A 20,180-nucleotide genomic window follows, 5' to 3' on the forward strand; every position below is an offset into this window, starting at 1 on the left:
GTGCTCAAGGTGACTGACACTTCTTTCTCCCATCATCTCCTCTTCATCTTGGCAGGTTTGTCACATACCAGCTTTTCCTAGAGCGGATTATTCAAGATTCCTTCCCTCTATACTGGAAACAGCACATAGGCACTGCTAGGATTTCAAAGGCCATCCTGCAGGAAATAACATTGAGCCTACCTTCCCCCCCCCCACAAAAACCCACTCCCAAAAATGCTACCTTCCATTTAAAAATGTGGCAGGGATGGATTAAGACTGGATATAGCCCAGACCCCGCAAAACAAGATCCAATTAGATGCATACATATTATACACAGGGGTGTGGCTTCACATCTTCAACACCACAGTGGGATGAAAAGGAAAGGCCCTCAGGATGCTAGGTATATTTGAACTAAATGCTGTTGACTTTACTCCTGTATGTTGTCTCATTGAGATAGGGTGTGCAGTAAATAACCCTTTATTTGTAACACACAGGGATACAGAATGTAGGATACACATCGGCCAAAGGATGTGTTAGCCACAAGAGAAGGATAACTAACCCCAAAGAGCTATTTTCTGAGTGTTCTTGGTTAACATACTAGAAGGGCTGATTTTTTTCAAAGGGTATCAACACAACCACCAGGTTTGCACCTGCAGAAATTATGTGCACCAATGCTGGCATTTGGCCATCTAACCACCTGCTATCTGTATTATGATCCAAGCCCTGCACAGATACAAGATTTGTATCTGCATCTGTATCTGCAAAAATAAGCCATAGATATCTGCATCTGGATATAAAGCAAATATCTGCACATTTGCAGGGCTTGGGTAATGACAGCTGCAGCTGCAAATAGTCAAGACTGCAAAATTAGTGAAGCAACTTTGGGGCCTGATTTGGAATATCAAGTGCCCACGAAAAACCAGTAGATATCCATTCGGCTCAACTCACCATCCTGCTTAGTCTGATTTCTATCTCACACTCTTGCTTTTCCAAGCAATCCACCATGCCTTTGCACCAGAAACAAAAGTATGTCAGTCACATCTGTGCTATACTTCCATGTTATGGTAACCTACTCTGTTTATTGCTCTTAGTGTTGTTATATATTATCTAAATATCTATCTCTCTCTCTCGCTTGCTCTCTTGCTCTCACTCAATTTTTGGTTTTCATTTCCTTTGCTATTTTATCTTGTCTGAATGGGCTTGTGGAAAAATTCCCAACCAGTTCCTCTTTAATCATGTGGAGTCAGAGGATACATTTACACTGCACTGTAAATACAGGTCTGTGGGATCCAAGCTTGCAGACGAGGTGCTTCCAGGCCTATGCTACGGCATTCACATAATAAATCCAGTCCTACAGACACTGGATCCAGGTCTCAGTATTATGCTAATGTGTCTACACAGACCTTTTGACTCAAGTCAACATGTTGACCTGCCTCCTCACTACATAATGAGAGGGCTTGGACCCAAATCTTAGTAGGACTCAGGCTCTGACACTCCCTCTTTCCCACAGCAGAGTCCTAGGACCCAGGTCCTGCGTGTTTGCTCACCAAAGCCAAACGGATTTGTGTATGAGCAGCTCACACTCAAGTCTGTGTGCAGTATAGACATACTCAGATCAACCCCCACCAGTATGTGGAGCGCACTACCCCAGAACAATGGGAGTTCTGGGAGTCACTGCAACTTCCCAACACAATGTGTCTCACATTTCTTCACAAGGGCTGGCCAGCTACCCACCACCCCCTTCTTCTGGCCCTTGTGCCGGTCAGACACAATGGAGCCCTTACCTAGCAAGTTTCCTCCCAAAGAATTTTGCAGAGTATCCGCAGGATCTCCTTCATCCACCCCTCAAGAACAATGCAGCACCCAGCTTAGCAATACCCACCCAACCGAGCTGCAGCACCCACCCAGCCTACCATCACCCAGCCTAGCATCACCCAGCCAGGCTGTGGTACCCACCCAGCCTAGTGTCACCCAGCCAGGCTGTGGTACCCACCCAGCCTTGCATCACCCAACCGGGCTGTGGTACCCACCCAGCCTAGTGTCACCCAGCCGGGCTGCGGTACCCACCCAGCCTAACGTCACCCAGCCAGGTTGCGGTACCCACCCAGTCTAGTGTCACCCAGCCGGGCTGTGGTACCCACCCAGCCTAGTGTCACCCAGCCGGGCTGTGGTACCCACCCAGCCTAGCATCACCCAGCTGAACTGCGGTACCCACTCAGCCTACATCACCCAGCCGGGATGCATCTCAGTTTCTTGCAGGAAGCGATGGCCCTTTCTCCCAATTGAACAGCAGGGATATGTGGAAGTGCTTCCTCAGCTCAGACTTCATCCAGGGCACAGGGACACATATGGAACAGCACGGTGGGATAAGAATGAGCTTTAATAAGGTCTGTGTCATGCAGTCTCGATGTGTGAGCATGACTCTGACACCTGGGTCCAGCCTTGTAAGCCTGGATTTACAACTCTGTGTGGACGCTGAAGTACAGGCTTGGAAACACCAAGTCTGCAAGGCTGGGTCCCAAAGACCAGGATGAACGACATGCAGACATACCCTTTGATCCACACAATTCAATAGGTGGGGTCCTTTTCCGGGAGCCCTTTGTTTAGAGAAGAACTAATACAGGAAATGAAAACTAAACTAAAAAAATGAGAGAGAGAGAGACAGAGAGAATATGATTCAGATATTGTATAGATTTTAATTGGAAGGCTAAGAGCAATAAACAGAATAGGTTGTTATAGAAAATGGAACCTTAACAGCAGCCCAGGCAGCAATGCTGAACGGCATGAAGAAACATCGGTTCAGTACCGTACAGAGCAGTGGGAGTAGCATCAGTTCAGTACCATACAGAGCAGGGGGAGAAGCGTCGGTTCAGTACCGTACAGAGCAGCAGGAGAAGCATCGGTTCAGTACCATACAGAGCAAGGGAGAAGCGTCGGTTCAGTACCGTACAGAGCAGGGGGAGAAGCGTCGGTTCAGCACCGTACAGAGCAGGGGGAGAAGCGTCGGTTCAGCACTGTACACTGCAGGGGTTCTCAGACTTCATTGCACTGTGACTCCGGTCTGACAGCAAAAATTACTGCATGCAGGCCCACTGACCAGGGGGTATAAAGGAGGCAGTGCAGGGCTCCCAGCTGTCACTGCTACTGTGGCAGCCAGAGCCTGGGCCCTTTAAATTGGCGCTGGAGCCCTGTGTGACACGCTCTGTGCAGCTCTGAGGGCTGGTGGGAGTGCACCACACTCCATGCAGCACAGAGGGTGGGCTGCCTTGGCCTCATCCCTTCTGCCTGAGGCCCTGTCCCTTCCCGGGGTGCAGACCTTCCCCCCATCTTACCCAGGGGCCTGCGCAGGCTGTCAGCTCCCTTGACGACATGGCTGCTGAAGGGAGGACTGAAGCATGAGCTCGCCTGACTCCCATTTCCTCAGGTGAGGTGGGGGAAAGCCCACGCTGCCCTGCTCCAAGTGTGGGGGCCAAAGGTGAAGCCCAAGGGCTGAACCTTAGCCCCACCAGTCAAGGCTGAAGACTGTGGGGGTTGGCTTCATCCCTAGGTAGTGGGACTCAGGCTTCAGCCCCAGGCCTCAGCAAGTCTATGCCAGCCCTTGTGGCCCTATTCAAATGAGGCCATGCCATATTGTGGGGCCCGACCCATGGTTTGAGAACTGCTGGTGTAGAGGGATGTGAGTGGAAGGATAAATGAATCTCCCCACCAGCTGCTACAGGTTTCCTACTTAAGTAGCAACTCAGCCTCACTTGTGACATCCAACACTCACTCTGCATGAGATGGTACGGCTGCACTGTACAGGTTAAACAATGATTCTGTTTATCATACAGTCCATAGGTTGCTCTTAGCAGTACATTTAATTATGTACGGGCACTTAATGCACTCAGGACCAATCCTACCAGATGCTCAGCATCCTCGTCTGTTAATGCAGGGGTTCAAAGATGATGAGTACCCCAAAGATTGGGCCCTAATTACATACAGGATCAGCTAGCAGGAATGTTCAGTATCACACAGGATCGGGCCCGAATATGCAGGATATCAGATACCAAATTATATAGTCTCTTTAACACATAATTTCAAATGCAAAGATCCTCTGGTCTCTGTGTAGTCATGTCCCAATCTCCCAGTCATATAAAATGCTAAGCTAATTGGTCTGGCAGGGAAAAGAGAAAGTTCTGTGTTTGATAAATTAATCAGTGAGCACTGCTGTACATTTCCCACTAAAATCCCTAATTAGACATAAAATGCTGAAGAATAGGATTTTTTTAAGACAGAAGTTTATTTTTTAATTGAAGGGACAACTTTTTGATCCTCCATTAGTGGGGATGGAAGAAAGGCTTTTCAACATAAGCAGCACCCTAGCCACTGCTTAGCATTTGAGAGATTCAGCCCAGCACTTTTGGTGAATCCCAGGAGCCTATCAATACTTAGCATAAACCTACTAAAAGGATCAAATTGGCATTCGTACAAACCAGAATCCTTGAAACCGCAAAAGCTTTTAATCCATGACTGCTTGTAAGAGGATCGCATCTCATTAGCAGTCTAGACTAATCATCAATGTTTAGTTTATAAAAGGGCAGTTATCAATAAAGAAAGTAAAGTCTGTAATGCAGATAGGTCCAGGCATTAATTGAAAGGTCTAGTTTAATTGCCTGTCGTCCAGTCCCCTTCCCTAATTTTTTAATGACTACTGAAGGTTTTGATAACCGATAAAGGGAGCAAACTTTAGAGGCAACAAGCAGAGACTAACTGATTCCTTAAAATATTTTTTTAATGATGCCAAGGCAGACAGAGTATCATATAAGAATCCTCTATAGATCCTTATTGTTCTCTTGTATGTTTCAGATGGAGTTGGCACTTAGCTAGACCCGTAGGCAATGATATAGGGCAGCTGCAAGTCAAGGTGAAATGTCATTTATATTCTTTCATTAACCCTCCCAGGCCTGTCATTAAATATGGCAGGCTTAGCATTTTTCACTCCAAATGAAAGAGCACTGCTAATCCCAAGAGGCTAGAATTTTTTCAGCGCCTAAGTTGATGAACAAGACAAGGTCAGCAATTTTCAGTTTATTGACAGAACTCTATTTACCTTTAGAAGTATTAAAATGGTATTTCAGTTGCTCTAGGGCAGACATGTGACCAAAACGAAAAGGGAGAGGGTTATGAGAGGCACTAGCATGATGCTTTCTGAAGGGCTATTTTTTCTTTAACTTACCAAAGGAGAAGGAGATATTTTGGATCGGAAAATGGTTTTCATAAGAAAAGGATTTTAATAAATGAAACAGAATGCAGCATATGTAGCCTCAGACAGAAACACCAGGATGGAGATATAGCAAAAACTACAGCAAAACATCCATTCAAAGTGATACATGGGCTATAATTTCAGAAATGTGTATGGTAGGAGGGTTTTTTTTTGGGGGGGGAGGGTTAAGAAAGTGTGAATGTAAGTATACACCAATCTAGACTTTAGTGTGGAAAACAGAACTAGTCATTTGAAATATGTTAGTCCCTGCAGTGCATCACTAATAGCAATTACTGAATAGCCAAGCATCCTTTGTTTATAAAGTTGAGTGGCTCCCTTAACCTACAGCTCTCTTGAAGGAGCCAAACCTTGAGTCAAGCTCTGTTGAAGGAGCCAGGAGAAATTAGACTGGATTATCTTTTAACCACCGCTCTCAACTAGAATGAGTTTCATATGTAAAGCTTGTCCTTTGAGGGCTTGTTTTCACCAGGGTAAAAAGGGTGTATTCTTAACCTGAGTTAATTAACACAAGGTAATGAATGTGAGGCAAAATCCTAGCAAATGCTAGGCAGTTACCTATGGTTTTAACTTGAGTTACCAGGTCGAGGAAAACTAATTTTTACCTTGACCTGGTGACTCATGTGAAAATTGCAAACTTCCTTATCTTCTCTATGATCGTCAATAATTTACATAATGACATAGAGACTACACTTGTAAAGTTTGCAGATGACACCAAGCTGGGAGAGGGGGTCAAGTCCTTTGGAGGATAGGCTTAACATTCAAAAAGATCTAGACAAACTGCAGAAATGGTCTGAAGTAAACAGGATGAAATTAAGCACAGGCAACTGCCAAATACTGCACTGAGGAAAGAACCATCAGTTGCACAGATACAAAAAGAAAAATGACAGCCTAGGAAGAAGTACTGTAGAAAGGGATCTGGAGTCACAGTGGATCACAGGCTTAAGATGAGCCAATAGTGTGACACTGTTGCAAAAGAAGCAAACATCATTCTGGGACATATTAGCAGGACCGTTATAAGCAAGACAGAAGAAGTAATTAATTCTTCCTCTCTATTCCACACGTGTTAGGCCACAGCTGGAGTACTGTATCCACTTCTGGGTGCCATGTTTCAGGAAAGATGTGGACAAATTAGAGAAAGTCCAGAGAAGATCAACAAAAATGTTTAAAGTTCTGAAAACATGACCAATGAAGGCAGACTGCAAAAAATGGTTTGTTTAGTCTTAGTAAGCCTAATTAAGTCTCACAGAACTCCTGTTGGGAAAGTACTGTGCTGTTTTTAGAAATGGGGGAAGTAAGACACAGAAATGTTACGTTAGGCAGGCAATCAGTGGCAGAGGCCGGATAATGCTCAGTGGCCCCGATTTTCTTCTGTCTTGTGCTTTGTGCAATCATTTACAGCTTTGCAAAGTACAATTCACACACGATGGCATTTTCCACCCACTTTGCACAAGTGTAAATGACTACATAAGGTGCAAAGTTTTCTGACAACCTGTCCTGTTCTCTAATCACTAGGAAACTATATCTTGAAACTATAGCATTTTATGGATTCTGGGAGACACTTTATGATGATTTTGATAACATTATTATAAAATTGCAGTGAATCTAACTGGATATGCTTTGTGAGGAGTCTATGAAAATGTTATAATTTGCCAAGTATAATCATCTATGTTTGCATTACTGTTATATTTATTGTGTGTTATAGGAATATAGAGCATATCTGTATTTCCAAACTTGTTCTATGATTCTGGGTGATACATCCAGACAAATTGGCAACTGCACTGCCTAGCATGTTTGATGCTCCATCAAGGATCATCAGCTGAACAATGAATCCGTTTAAAGGAGCCAGGGATACACGCTATGATTCAGTAGCACTTGTAGGGGCATGGCTATGGACAGAGAACTCTAAGGCTACGTATAGATTGCATCCCTTTTTTGTAAAAGGGATGCAAATTAGACATATCGCAATTGCTAATGAAGCGGGGATTTAAATCTCCCGCGCTTCATTAGCATAAAAATGGCTGCCGCTTTTTTTCGGCACGGAGCTTTGCCGGAAAAAAGCGCCAGTCTAGACGTGGATCTTTCGGAAAATAAAGCCTTTTCCGAAAGATCCCTTATCCCTTTATTTTCCGAAAGATTCACGTCTAGACTGGTGCTTTTTTCCGGCAAAGCTCCGTGCCGAAAAAAAGCGGCAGCCATTTTTATGCTAATGAAGAGGGGGAGATTTAAATCCCCGCTTCATTAGCAATTGCGATACGCCTAATTTGCATCCCTTTTACGAAAAAGGGATGCAATCTAGACATGGCCCATGGCTTTTCCATACCAAGTGCAGTGAGCTTGTGTTTGGGACAGGAAATACAAGCCACACGTTAAGGGACTTTAACGTGCAGCTGCATCATCTCCATTTGGTCTTCATTCCATTTTCTGGAATAATTTTCTACAACTTTCAAAACTCATCTATAGTGCTAAGAACCTGGTATATGAACTTTGAAGTCTCTATATGTATCTGAGTACTTTATCATTTAACAACTCTCTTCTGGTTCTTTCTTTTTTTCTTTTTTTTTTAAATAGTAGACCATTACTTTTAGATGCTAAAGGGTTGGCTTGCAGTGTGCTATTTTGGGTAAGATCCAAACTGATATTGACCTGGTAAGGTGGCTGTCCCTTTGGGGTCAGAAGAACATTTTGTATAGTGAGCAGAGTTTTTTAAATAACTTTTCTCTGTACTGGACGTAGGTGCTGACTGAAAGCCAGAGACCTGGAGTGACATAAAGGGGGCTTTTCCTCTCCTTTTTTAGCTTCTTTTTTCACTTCCCAGTGTGAGAAATCAGAAGCACAGTGGCTGGTTAGCGAGTTTGACGTCAGTGTTAACCACCAGTCCTTGGGAGAATTTGCTCTGCCTTTTGCAGCCTGCCCTCACCTTGGCATTTTCAGTGAGGGCCACCACAGGCACATCAGATCACAGAAATGTCTCCAGAAAAGCCTAGATTATGTTCAAATATATCTTTTCACATTTCTACACTTTCTGGTCATTGCTGGGACGAGGATCAGATGTACCAGAGGACTGTGCAATAAGATGCAGTTAGGCTAATAAGAGGGGGTACTCCCTATTTATGGGAGACTTTTTATTTTATTTGAAGATTCAGGACCTATTCCTGCAATGTATATTCAGACAAAATTCTCCCTGAACTCAGTTGAGTTTGGAGAACTACAAATCAACCAAAGATTTCTATACTTTGAAGAAGAATCCAGATTGGTAGTTGCTTACTTCAACTGAACCTCAGGCATTTATTTATATGAATATTGATGCCAATTGGACTGTGTCTTCTTCTTCTCTTAATCCATCTAGATGGGGTCAGGTCTTCATGTCCTGTTTCTCCATTTCAGTCCCTCAGCTTTTCTATAGTTGGTATCACCTTCATGCTTCCTCCGTTCGTTGATTCTGATATTTATAACTTCAAGCATCTATCTTAGCATTTTCAGTTGCACAGTATTCCAGATCTGCACCTGTCTCTTCTTCAGTGCCCAGCATACAGAAGTGGAGGTTGACTTACCATCTCGGAGATGTTACTTTTCAGTTTGACAGGCTTTTTCCTACTGTAGAATGTTCTACTCCATTCCTCTCCATTTAGCTCATGCCTTCCTAAGTTTGTTGTTGAGTATACCATTACTCTATATTCTCAATCTAGGTACTTCTGTATTTTTGACAGTGGTCAGATCCCCAGATTTACAGTTTAATTGCCAGTTACATTATTTGAATATGTAATATATAAAATCAATATTCATTTTATTCAATTCTCTCATCTTTTTCACTTTCTGTTAAAGGGCTCTTTACACTTGTGCTGTCATAATTTACTTCTATCCTAGCATTACAATATGGGGCTCTCTTATCATAGTCATCACTTTGGGAATGTTATTGAGTTCGGTTGAAGGTTTGTGGGTTTTTTTATCATAGTAGCCTTCTCGCAGACTTGAACTGACATCAATTTGCCATTGTCTTGACATCTTAAAGTTGTTTCTTATAAAACTTGCACTGGTGTCACTTTGTTTCAAGCTGATATTGTCACAGTGTCTCCCTGGATTTGTACTGACAATTTATTTTCATTTTGACATAATGTCATCTACACAGACCGTCACTGGCATCTCTTGTAAGTTAGCAGATTTAAATGAAAAGCAGTTGCATTCTGTAAAGTAACTGAGCTTGCTCAGTAGTTAGCTTTCTGACTTCAGTATCTCAGTTATTAATTTTATTTAGGCTTATAGAGACATTTTAAAAGTGCCTTTCCAATGCTCTCAGTACCTTTGCAATAAATTGCAAAATAAGAAATAAAGATTCCCCTCCTAAAAAGGCTTAAGAATATTGACATGGACTGGCCAGTAGGTGTGTAGCAGCACCCCCTCCTGGATAGAGTCAGGACAGTCCAGCTGTTCAGTCCGGTACTGTGGAGAGCTGATGGAGATTTTCTTTTTTAGATCAAATGGAATATCTCATGTTTTTGAGCTTCTAGTCCTTGTGGTTGTGAAGATAAACTTCAGCCTGTGGACTAAATGTAAACCGATGAAGCCATGTTTTCCTGAGTATGCAGAGAGCCTGAAACAAAAGTTCTGAGGTAGATGCCTTTTCATCTAAAGGTGATGTTGATTCCATAGTTTAATTATAGTGATTTAAATGCCAGCATCATTACCTATTTCACTGCAGATAAAGGCCCACAAGAACATAGGATAGTGGTTGTCTTATGATGTACCGTCTAATCTACTCAGAGGGGTAGCTGTGTTAGTATGTAACTTTAAAAACAAGTAGCCCTGTGGTACTTTAGTGACTAACAAAAATATCTAGAATCATGAGCTTTGGTGAGCAAAACCCACATCCACGCCAATTCATCTAATGAAGTGGGTTTTACCCATGAAAGCTCATGAATCTATACATTTTTGTTAGTCTCTAAGGCAGAGGTCTGCAACCTATGGCTCTAGAGCGAAATATGGATCAGTACAGAACCAAATATGGCTCTTTTGTTGTTCCTAACATACACACAACTTGTAAAATTAAAATGAAAAATTAATTCAAAATTTAAAAAATACGTAATTATTCATGTCAAGATTTTTTTTGTCTATTTCATCTTTAACTGTTCAATTTAACAACCATCCATCTTCTCCACTTATTGGGGGTTGTGTATATTCTCTTTTTATTTGATTGGTCAAAAAATCTTTCCATCATCCTACGAGATGCTGAAACAGTAAAAATGGTGAAGACAAAGAGAGATGGTGAGTACCAAAATTTTCAAAAGGAGTTGACAGAGTATGCATTCGTGGAGAGATCTGGATCTCTACACAGTCTCATTTGTAGTGAGAGACTGTCCTCAAACAAAAAAAAATGAATTTAGAGCAGAATTTCATGACAAAATATGCAACATTCGCTACAAAATACCCCAAAGGTGACACACACACAAAAGCCTGCAAAGAGTAGCAGTGAAAAATGAAGACTGGACAAAATAGCCTGATGACATGGTCAAAAAAAAGATGGGAACTTAAACTCCACAAATTTTGCAGGCTCATACAGCATTAATCAAGAGGGAAAGCCCTTCACTAACAGGGATTATGTGAAGAGATGCATGCTAAAAATTGATCGTGAACTATTTGATGAGTTTCACAACAAGGACAAACTCTTACAGAAAATGGAAGACATGCCATTATAGGGAAAAACATTTCTGTGACAGAGCTGTGAAAATGGCCCATCAAATGGACAAGGAACAAATGCAAAATCTGAGTACAGCTACTTATTTTCATTTGCTTTGGACAAGACAACTGACATATGTGACGTTGATCTGTTGTGTATTTTGGGACAATATATTTGTGGAAATTCTGTGCACGAAGACATACCGTAACTGCAATATTACCAATGAAAAATCAAACAAGGGGCAAAGACATCCTTACAATTAAATGAGAAAGACACAAGGTTATCCAACTGTATTTCTATGCGTACAGACGGTGCACCTAGCATTGTCAGCAAATTCAGGGGATTCCTTACTCTTTTGTGAGAACAGCTGAACCGCCCACTTTTGAACTTCCATTGCATTGTGCATCAGGAGGCATTTTGTGTGCAATCTTGCGGAACCAAACTCAGAAATGTAATAGGACTGGTCCTTTGCATTGTCAATTGGATTCTTGCACGAGCCCTTAATTACCGTCTATTTAAGTCACTGCTTGAAGAAGTAGATTCCAAATACCCACATCTACTAATGCACAGCAATTTTCAATGGTTATCTCATGGCAAAGTTTTGTCTCGTGTTGCCACCTGCATTAATAAGATTAAGGGTGTCAAAAACACAAGGCTTTCAGACTGTGACTTGTTTCTCAAGCTTTACTATCTCGTCAACATTACTGGTCATTTGAATGAGTCGAACCTTAAGCTACAACAGCAAGGTAATACAGTCCTGATTCTGCAGCAGTGTTTGGAACTGAGTCAAAGTTGACTGTCTTCATGAAAGATATTGAGACAGGCAGACTGGCACATTTTGAAAGATTACAGATGTTTCATGATTCGTACCAAAGAGAGAATCGAAGTTAACCTTGATTTGCAGCAGCTTGCTGGGTTTGTTTCTAAGCTTCTGAAGGCATTCAGGTCTCACTTTGTTGACTTTTGCAAACACAGTGCTCGAAGTTTATGATTACCATGTAAAACATCCATTGAAGAACTGGATTTGACAGTCATTCCAGGTATCTCAGTCAGCGATTTGGAAATGGAAATAGCCGATTTCAAGGAGTCAGATACCTGGGTGGAAAAATGCGTCATGCTGAATTCTGATTTAGAATGTCTTGCGTGACAATGTGCAGAATTGGCAAATCTGCACAAATGGGCTGACGTAAGGAAATTGGAGCACGACGATAATCTGAATCTGCAAACTTGGAAAGAACTTCCCATTACATACAATACCATGCAAACTGTCAGCTTGGCCTTACTGTCAATGTTTGGCTCCACCTATGTGTGCGAGCAGACAGTCTCTCCTTTGAATCACATCAACGGTAATTTGCGCTCAAGGTTAACAGAAGACAGCCTGATGCCTACATGAAGCTGAATTTGACTAGTTATGATGTGAACATCAAAGAAAGGTTGCCGACCCCTGTTCTTTGGGCTACATCTAGACTACAAGCCTCTTTCGAAAGAGATCATTTAGACTACAAGCAGATTTTTTGAAAAAGTGAGCCGCTTTTTCTAAAGAGACTCTAGATGCTCTCTTTCGAAAAAGCACAGTTTGCATTCAATAGCACCTTTTTTCGAAAGAGTACTTTTGAAAAATGGCATTATTACTCGTAAAATGAGGTTTACCGCGATCAAAAAAACTGCCGTGTTCTTTTGATTTACTTTTGAAAGAACGTGGGTGCAGTCTAGATGCAGGGGAAGTTTTTTTGAAAAAAGGCTACTTTTTTCTAAAAAACCTTGTAGTCGAGACACATCCAAGGTGTCCTGGGACAACTCATTGTATAATCTACTATACATATTGTTTTATTCTAGTCTTTCTAGCATAAATCAGCATAACTTCACTGAAGGGACAGCATAGGAGGTAAACTTAAATGTGTAGGCTACTTAGTGAAGTCAATGGATTTACTTTTGGTTTACTGGTGTGATAATTGTCTCCATTCATTCAGATGTTGACAGGCAATGATTTACGTTTTATAAATAACAAGGAACACTCTCTTCATACTTTGGTATCTTATAATGGGAAAGTTCTCATGTTATCTTAGTTTGTTTCATGGGCAATCTCTGAGTGGAGTTATTCCAATCTGACGCAAACATGACTGAGGTCTGCTTCGGGCCCTCTGTTTATATATCTGTAGACCTGGAGCAGAAAACATCATCCAAATCTCTGTTTCACATTCCATGTATGATAGATGCACATGTTTAAAGGATAACATTAAATGCATTGTTAAAAGCACCTGAAGTAGAAGAGACTGTTTTGTTCTTTTTTTTTTAACTCCGTGCATAAGAGCCCCCACCATTAAATATGCTTTAGTGTTTACTTTGTGGAGCTCCAGAGATACCAAATGCTTCGCTTTTGAGAAACACAGGGCTCATTTGAATCACTGCAATCTTTTTCAACTTTCCTTACAGCACCTCAAGATACTTTGCTTTAAATAAAGGTATTTGTGATCCCACTCTTGCACCTTAAAAAGGTTATTAATTTACCATAGAAAATGACTAAATGCTTTGATATCCTCTCTATGCAGCCTGTGTCAGGAGAAAGCAGTGTATTGTTAGGAAACGGTGAGCAGGAAATAGAGAAGGAAGGATAGAGAAATGTATTCAGAAGTAGTGGCCAGGTATATGTACTGCCTGAGATTCACGTAACAGAAGTTAAAACCATGCATAAAGAGTAGCCATGCTGGGGGGATAAGGCCCAATTTTTGGAAGGCATTCAATCATCTCACTTGGCATATGGGTCGAAGTGGATAGCTGGACCCAATCCCATATACCAAACATGCAGTTGGTAAGAATGTTTTTTTATTAGAGATTGTTTAAAGGTTTATGCAGTGATTTATCAGTTCAAAATATTGACCTGGAGTGTAATTTGTTATGTGACCTGGCGTACCTGCCTTAGTACAACACTATTTTGGATTGAGTTTATTGGCTGCTTGTAGGTGTATTCTTCTTTTGTCATAGTGATGACTGTCCTGTCTCATTCTTTATACAGTGATACAAAAGACTGATATTTTTTGATGTTGAGCGAAAAATGTCAGCCAAAAAACCCAGGGTTAATTTTTAATCTATCTAGGCATTTGTATTGGACAATTTATTTACCTTTGTATCTGGGCACTTGTGGAGACCCTTTCAAAAATATTTCCAAGAAGGAAACAGGCATGTTAAAGTTCTGTATCTATTTCTATCTCCTCATCGATACTGAACTCAATCTATAGTGGTAGCAGAAAGGTAAAGCGATGTAAGACCAATATGTTTTGCTTTACTAAGGGAGCTATGGAGGTGCGGTGAGAATGAATCAGTAGAAACCTGTTAGCACTGAATGATAAGTTATATAAATGTCATTTTTACATATTAATATTCATGGATCTTAGTGTAATACTTTGGGTATATATTGGTATCTAGTTGTCCTGAAATACTCTGGAATTTAAAAAAGAAATGTAAGAATTAATAGACACACACTGTGGATGTGAGAGCATATTTTTTGTAAGATTATTTATTTACAAGTATAGGAATACTAAAGAGGCTGCTTATCCTTTTACTGTAAGTACCCTTGTGCATAAATAAGTACAATGTACTATTTAAAATAACCCAGTAAATCTCAAATCTTCCTCCCACTCACAGAATTCCCCACCCTAACCATTACAATTCCTGTCCCGCTATTTTCAACTAGCAGGGGTGGGGATTAAGCTTTCCATGTCATCTGACTAATCATTTATTTGCCTGTTGGTGCTATCATTTTCAATCATGGAACATACTCCTTAGTCCTATGGAGCAATACCTCACAGCTAAAGAGCTTATACTGATTTCAGTAGGGACCGAATATGGCTTATTGTCACTGGAAATTTGTCACTAATAATGGTGCTTCCAACCTCTACCTCCAAAATACACAGCATCGATGTTCGTGTCACCATTAGATATTCAAAGAACAGCCTCCAGTTGAAAAACAGGGAGACGTCATTAGCTAATATTATACACAAGGGCTACGCCTAAACTGGCATGATTTTCCAAAAATGCTTTTAACTGAAAAGTTTTCCGTTAAAAGCATTTTTGGAAAAATCGCATCTAGATTAGCAGGATGCTTTTCCGCAAAAGCACTTTTTGCGGAAAAGCGTCCGTGGCCAATCTAGACGCGGTTTTCCGCAAAAAATCCCCGATCGCCATTTTCGCGATTGGGGTTTTTTTGCGGAAAACAGTAATATGCTGTCTACACTGGCCCTTTTGCGCCAAAGTCTTTCGGAAAAACACTTTTGCCCAAACGGGAGCAGCATAGTATTTCCGGAAAATCACTGACGATCTTACATGAGATCGTCAGTGCTTTTCCGGAAATTCAAGCGGCCAGTCTAGACACAGCCAAGGGTTAAAAGTATTGTATTCTGTCTTCCTCCCCACGGATAATACATTATACTTCAGAAGCCTCATCAAGAAGGTATTTGAAGTCTTTTCATAAAAGCAGACCAGCCAGCTGGCTTATTCAGATGAGCTTTAAGAACTCACTGGTTATTATTTTTATTATTATTGTTGTTAGTGTTATTTTTTATTATTATTATTATTATTATTATTATTATTTCACATTGGGTAATTTAATTCCCTTTGACAAAATAAAACAATAATGACTTTCTATTTATTGTCTCAAGAATATCCAAGGCTGACACAGAGGATTTTTTTATAATGAAAAACTACTAAAAGGCACAGACAGTTTTGGCTGGGGTAAATTATGACAGCAGTTCTCACAAACAAAATTCATATGTTGCAAACATGCTGCCACTGCAAAACAAATAGCCAAGATTTGTGATGTACACATTGGTAAAGATTTATGGGGTCATGTGGTTGCTGGCAGATATTAGATAACTTTACTACATCTCCACCACTTTCAACTAAAAGATCACAAGCAACTAAATAATTGATGTTGCCTCCCAGAGATGCTCCAGTATGCGGCAGTGAGAATGTTCTTAGATTTCTTTGGATGCAAATATTTTGGGAGGAAGGATAAAACCAGAAGAAATAATATTCTGAAATAAAAGGAAATACTAATATCAATAGTCTAAGGCTTAAGCGTTACAACGTTAAACAAGGCAGACATCTGTGGTCTCTGGTCATTGCAAAGTGTATCCCTATTGCATGTTTCACAGTCAGTCTGGATGAAATTTGTCCCTGTGCAAAGGACTCATATAAAGCCTACTTTAGCCCTTAATATATGACTCAGGTGGTTTGGAGACTCTTGTGCAATCCCTCTCCACTGGGGTGAATTTCACCTGGTGTGTGTAAAATACCCATTGGCATCTGTGGATGTCCTTTGTATTGTAAGTGACCAATCAGTGTCCGAGGTTCAGACGTCTATACTGAAGATCAGAAAAGGGAGTTTTCTCTATTTGTATAATTTATACCACCTGGTCTACGCTAGGGCGTCATTTCAAAATATCCCCTTCTCTCCCTTATTTGGAAATAAAAAGCAGAGCGTTCATGCTACCACATTACCAAGCCATTAGTTTGAAATAATGAGCAGGTTATTTTGACATCTGTACTCCTGCTTTCCTCGGGGAATACAGGGTGGTAGGGTGGACACTCCATAGCTGCTATTTTACAATAACTACTCCCCAGAGTCATTCAAAGTAATTACTCCCTTGTGCTTCCTAGGGCTCTAAGTTGAGGTAGCGCATCCACAATAACGGAATCCCACCTCAGACAAATCTCAATGCTTCCCCATAGTGGAGCCACTTTATTTCTATTTTGTAAAATTGGGAATTATTAAGTCGAATTTAGTTATTTTGAAATAATTTCCTAGTGTAGACATACCCTGACACACCACAATGGCTTTTCCTTTCATCCTATGTTTATTCATGTTACAGATTATTATTTTCCATTTTGACATTTATAAAAAGCACCATTGGCCCCATCCAGAAGAGAATGGACACATCGAATGTGTCCTGTATAATGTAATAGGGACTTTTTTTATATGTGCTCCAAGAAACTATGTTCTGTTTGATCATATGCAAAGTACAGTGGTTTCTTATTCTGTACTGAGTAAACCAGAAATAAACCACAAATTAAGACACACTGCAACATAAGCCCAGAAAAAGAGCAGAAATTCAACACCAAGCAAATGTATCATTAGTAGTGGGTCCCAAAACAAACCGCAGCCATACCTTGGGAACTCACATCCAGAAGTGAATGGTGAAAGAGAGCTTTCCCTTTGCTTTCTCCCCTGGTTCTTATGCTGACAGAAAGCAGAAGACCAGAAGTCCAAAGTGCAATGCAATATTTATTGGGGTTTGTTTCCAGCAATTACGTCCATAATTCTGATGCCACAGAGCCTGCTTTCCCAGTGTCCGTTCCCCACTTCTATACAGAAGTGCATGCCCTGAATGGCATGCCCTCTGTCCCACCCTTACAATTTATGGTCATCTCTCGCCAGTGGCAATCCCAAATGCACAATCCAGCTATCCAGGCCAATCTCTAGCAAGAGAGTTTGAGCCTTAGCTATTCAAATAGGTTGAAAATTTAAACTCGTTGGAGTAGCTGGGTCTGTCTAACACAAAGAAGAAAGTGAAGAGACATCACAGTGTAAATAGTGTGGCCTATGCATGAAATCCAAGCTGAACACAGTTGACTACAGTTTTCCCAAACATGTGTAAATCACTAATATTACACCAGATCCACAGCTGATGTAAACCCGCCCAGCTTGATTGAAGTCAGTGTTTCTTAAACTTTTTAAGACCGAGGAACATCAAACAATAATTTTTTTTAATGAGGAACACCAAGGATTTTTGGTTGAGCAAAGAAAAAGGGTCGCCTGCCCCTTTAAGAGAGGCCAGTTTGAATTCTGTTGTTGTCTGCAGCACACCTCCGACTGCCTCGTGGCACACCAGTGTGCCACGGAGCACAGTTTAAGAAACACTGCAGTAGAGCTTTTACTCAGATTTATTCGTAGGGTCTTGCCACTAAATCTCTTGATCTGACATGCACATTCCCAAAATGTATTGGATAGCATGAATAAACAATGTTAGCATTTGATAAAACAGTTGTTCAGAAATTCAGCTATTATTAGCAGGCAGCTGTACTCAAGGATGAAACCTTCCTATCCCCAGCATGGGAGAAAATGCTACTTGAAGTCAGTATAAATTGGCTGCTTATAAAAACTAGGAATGATAGGCCTAATGATGTGATGCCTCTTGGACCCCACTCTTACCATGAGTTGGTCTTCCCAGATGGATTATATTTCCCATGATACACCATAGCAGATCAGGCGAACACACATTAATGACTCCTGACCTAAAATTGAAATACATACACTTGGATTTTTCTTGATGAAGCACTGAAAAAAATAATTGGCAAGAAATCAACATTGTCCCTTGGAAAATCTGGATTTTGTGCAAAACACAATTTTCTTATGAAAAATTTTTTTTCACACCAGACAGGGTCTAATGGTAACCAAATAGCCCACACTAGAGTGGAGTATGGAAATTATGACTAATGACACCAGGGAAGCCCCTTTTAGGGATATCTGGCACTTAAACTCTTTGCCACCGAACTACAACAGAGGTTGACTCCTAACACTCCTATGATCTTTCCACACAAATTCTAATTTCCCAGAATTCATTGGATGTTCATTTTCTTTCTGTGCTTTGCTTGGAATGGGATACAAAATTGGATTTTTCCTCTATTTTGCTTTTGTTTCTATTTCAGCTGTTCTTTCCTTCCTACAACCAAGGTGCAACATTTGAAATTGCAAACTCTGCCTGAAAACCTCTGAATTCATATGTGAAAAATCAATTAATTTCATGAGCACATTTCTATTGCTAATAAGTATAGCAAAGTTTTGTTTTGTTTTGATTTGTTTTTGTTTAGTTTTCTTTTGGGGCCACAAGCAGAAAAATTGGGTATAACCTACCTTGTTAAAGATTATTATTTTATATGTAGTGCCAGAATTGCACTAAGAGCATTCAAGATAATTATAAGGAAAAGATTCCAGTCCCCAAAGAGATTAGTCCAAAAATATCAGTGTCCCTTTAATAACATACAATTCAGCAAAAAGTCCATTTGTTTTCTTTTGGAGATATTAGCAGATGTCATGAGTAGAAGTTATACAACAGGAGAACATTCACACTTGGCTTTAATTGTTTTAACCCAGATGTTGATAGTGCCTGATTCAGCACAATGTTGCTTTATTATCTGTGTAGCCTGTGGAGAAGCACAGTACATAGCTCAGTATTTTTCTAATGCAGGGAACTAATGCTAAGTTTGTATCTTCTCCAATTATAAGGCTGTTGTTAAATTCTGATCATATGGTAAATAAATTGAAGCGGAATACTGGGGAAATCATAATTAGATGCAAAGACATTACATAGGGTTAATAACCAGGGGTTAATTTTAGTTTTTAAGATGATAAATTAACCATGCTTATCTGGAACATTTTTTTAATTAATTGAAAATGTACATCCCTACCAATTAAAATGAAGTCTCTTCTCAATCCCGAGATGTTTGTGAGCTATGTACTAATGATCTCTACCTCTCTTTCAAAAGTCTATTACACTGATTTCCATGATGCATTTTTCATACCAAGATAATATCCATGCAGGTTTTTGTATATATAAAACAGACTTTTCCTCTGCTGTGATATTCTAAGGAAAATGAAGTCATTTGCGGCTTCACAAACACTGTGTCAAGCACTGTAGCACTATAAATTTGCAGATAGCTTAAACAGATAAGGGCTCCCACAGAAAAACACCTAGGATGAGCAAAATTCAAGAGCAACCTCTGCTCTGAAAGTGACACTTAAAATGCCATGGTGAGGCACAGTATCATTGACTCCAAAGTTTGTATGAGCTCAGTTTACAAGTAATGTTTTTCTAGTTGCCTTGGCTCTTTACTCAGCCTCAGCTCCTTCCATTTCATATACCATCAGTAAATTAATTATTTTTTATTCATATTTATCTTCTCAGCAACATGTGTGTAATCCACTATTTTCACTGGATTTGCACAGGGGTGAGCATTTGGAATTTAGGGAACAATTCTATTGATGTACATGAGAAATAGTAGAGTCCAGCTACCTCTTTTTAAACAGGAATGAAAACAAGGGAAATGACTTGTTGTGATGTATGTGCATGACAGCCATGCCTGGGAATCTGCATGCAGCTTCTAAGTTCCATTCTGCTAGGCAGTACACAGACATGTGTCACCTCTGTAAAGAGGGTACACAGTCTTCAGGAGCATTTCAGCTTTGTGGGGATGGTCAGTGCCTGGAATCAC

The sequence above is a fragment of the Pelodiscus sinensis genome, chromosome 2 (genome assembly GCF_049634645.1).
Source record: "Pelodiscus sinensis isolate JC-2024 chromosome 2, ASM4963464v1, whole genome shotgun sequence".
Classification (NCBI taxonomy): domain Eukaryota; kingdom Metazoa; phylum Chordata; order Testudines; family Trionychidae; genus Pelodiscus; species Pelodiscus sinensis.